The sequence below is a fragment of the Lupinus angustifolius genome, chromosome LG05, assembly GCF_001865875.1.
Source record: "Lupinus angustifolius cultivar Tanjil chromosome LG05, LupAngTanjil_v1.0, whole genome shotgun sequence".
NCBI classification, from domain to species: Eukaryota; Viridiplantae; Streptophyta; class Magnoliopsida; order Fabales; family Fabaceae; genus Lupinus; species Lupinus angustifolius.
Window position 1 is genome coordinate 16,489,289 of NC_032013.1, and position 3,288 is coordinate 16,492,576.

The window sequence follows — 3,288 nt, forward strand, 5'->3', positions numbered from 1 at the left end:
TATATTTATCAAAGTTTATGATTTAAGAATGAGATTAGAGTAGTTAATGAAGAGGTTGAGGTAGATTGTGGAACCTATGAACTTGGTGAGCTTTTAAGCTAGGATAAGCCAAGAGTTGCATGAAAAACTCTTCCTCTTCTTGTACTTTGTCAAGACCGGACCCTACCACTAATTTGAAGGTGTTCATCCTTTTCTTTCTTTCTAAGAATGTTGAGTATGGTTGTTGTATAGTGTTATATGCAAAAACAATGCTTAAAGTACTCTTACATTTAAGAACACACCATTTGTTTTAAAATGTGAAATACTTATGAAAACCCCATGATTGTAATCCGTTTATAAGTCACCTTTTGAGGTTGACAAAGAGAGTGGAATACAAGAACAAGCTTAAGTGGTTTTTGGAAGCTTAAAAACTTGTATTTAGTACTGAAACTTTTCAAAAATCACCTTAAAATGATTTAGTAGTTAAGATAAATGTTAAATATTCCTCATGACCTTTAGTTCTGGAAAAGTAACTCACCTTTGGTGGTGACAAAGTTGGATCGAAAGAGGGAAGCAAGTAGAAGTGATTTTGAGTGTTTAAATGTGTTTTTATGTTTTTATTGGGCAATAAATTTTTAGAAAAATGAAGGAAGCTATTTAGGCTCTGGAAATTTAGACTTAAGAGTTTCAGTAACCTAAAAATATGATAGTAGGTTGATAAAAAAATAAAAAGGTTTATTTTTAGTACTTCCTTTTTTATTCTTTCATTTTCGTGGAAAATCACCACAAAATCATATTAAATCGAAATCAGAATATCTTTGTACGATGTTCTGGATATGAACGTTTTGTGAAAAATAAACATAAGTTTCTTTTCTGGACTTTTCATTTTGAATCATGTTTTAGATAAATATAGTGTATTTTGCTCTCTTTAAAGTATGGTACTGTTACTTTGATAATGACCTTAAAATTAGTAAAACGCGATGGACAAATCTGAAACAATTATATGTAAACCACTGAGACTATTTCAATGGTAGTCTCTTTTGGGAACTATTCAATTTGATGAACCAAAACGACAGTTGTAGTGTATTTTGGACGTTTAGACTAATCTTATGAAAATAGTCTCTATAAAGGGTATTTTCATAATTTTCATAATAAGAACCTAACTTTTGGTATACCGACTTTTTCTGACATTCTGAACATTTTATTAGTTGGGACAAAACCATAAATCATATCTAAAACAAAGTGGTTTTGTAAATTAAGTAACTTTTCATGAGAACCAACGACTAGAAAATATCGCCCGAGTCCATAAAATATGGCTCATGACGTTTTAGTATAATGGCATTTTTTTTAACAAAAAAATTGGTTTGTCATGTGAGGATATAAATACGGAGTGGAACGTTGTGCAAACGGACGAGAACAATTAGATCGTGAGCTGAAGGACTTCCTCGACACTTCGAGGTGAAGGAGAACCATCATGACACAATTGTCTTAGAATATGACATTAGGGTCTCCAAACGTATTCACAGTTTGGAGGGTTTGATAGTTAGAAATTCCTATGGGCTAATCAGTAGTGTGTTGTTTGGACTAACCCATATGTAAATTCCTAGCCCAGTCATATGTATATAATGTGTCCATTTTTAACCATGTACAATTCCTTGTATGTTATATCTGAAATGAATGTGATGATGATATATCTAATGAATGATATTATTATATAACTTCAATATGTGTATATGTTAATGGCATGCATATGACTTATGCTAATCTGTTAATTTGTAATTGGATGGGGAATTCCGCTCTACGAATGTTACCCCGCCGACTGGATGCGGGGACAAAACGATATATATATATATAACTTGGGTAACAAAGTAAGTTAAGATGTAAAAGAACCCCCTAGGAATGAGGGAATGAGTAATGAACTAATCATATAGTATGATGTGCGATTGACAATATACGAATGTAGTCCTTTTAGATACTCAGAGGTGGTGTGGGTCAATTGCCAACCTTTGGACGATGACTTCACCAAACCATATGAGCTAAGAGATTGAGAGATATGTGAATATGGTTATGGGAAATGTGTAATAACTTATCAGGTACCTAAGGATATGCATGATTGTATATGCGTCATACTCGAAGAGTAGTGACGGGCGGAGTAAAGCCAAAATTCGTAGAATACCTGCTAGTGGAAAATAGGAGTTGGATCGGGTCCCACAAGAAGCATTCTTCTAGAATTGGGCGTAGATGACTAAGAAGGAGATGACTTAGGATGGGCCAACCAAAGGAATTTAAAAAAAAATCATGTTTAACATGAAGTGTGAATTACATTGAGCATATGCACGAACCGAAGCTTAGGATTGAAAGAGGAACTGGATGGTAACAAAGATGTCCCGAGATTTGGATAGAGGCGGCGATGATGGTGATTACATCAAGAAGCCTTGAGGGAAAACTTAGGTGGAGTAGTCTAGTGAGGGTCCGAATGATTGCAATCCGTTAGACCAGGATAACTCTATATTCGAAACTAAGTCGACTCTACACCCTCTTGACAATTCAGGATTGATGGAGAGAGAATCTGAAAGCGCAAGATATGGCATCATACATAGGGACATTGGTACCGCACTCTGTGCAACACTTTGGTGCATGATGTCTGAATATATATGGATTGCGGCTTGGTAGGATGTCTTGTACTCCCGGTTGTTTCCGAGGTGGAGAGGTTGGACTTGATATGGAGTTTGGAGGGTGATTATGTAACACCGCGAATTTTACGAGTTTGAATTATAAGATTTTACTAATATTTTCATTAATTATATATTCGAAAATGAATTTCTGGGAATTTTCGGTAAAGAATTAGACAAAACTCTAGTTGAGTTTTATTCTTGAAATTTTATTTCCGATTTTGTGGTAAATTTTGGTAATTTTTGGAGACAGTCGATTCTGCACCACTGTCGGGGCCGAATCCGCCCGGTACGGCTCAAAAAGTGTCTTTTTGAGTTCCGTAACTCGGAATCGAATTACGATCGCGCCGTTAGATTCGTAATTTAATTTTGAGTCGACATAGACCCTGAATACACTCATACCTATTTTCTAAATATTTTTCACTCGGAATGCCGAAATCCGAAATTCTAATCGAATATTAGGATCGGGCGATTTAAAATACCCGATCGAGTATTGGCCGATAATACTCGGGAATGTTTATCACACGTGTCCGCAAGGTGATCATTACACATTGGGATGAGAGATTTGACTTCCATAAAGCAAATCTCCCATCACTTTCACCATATCTCATGAGCTCATCATTAGCCACCCTATGAG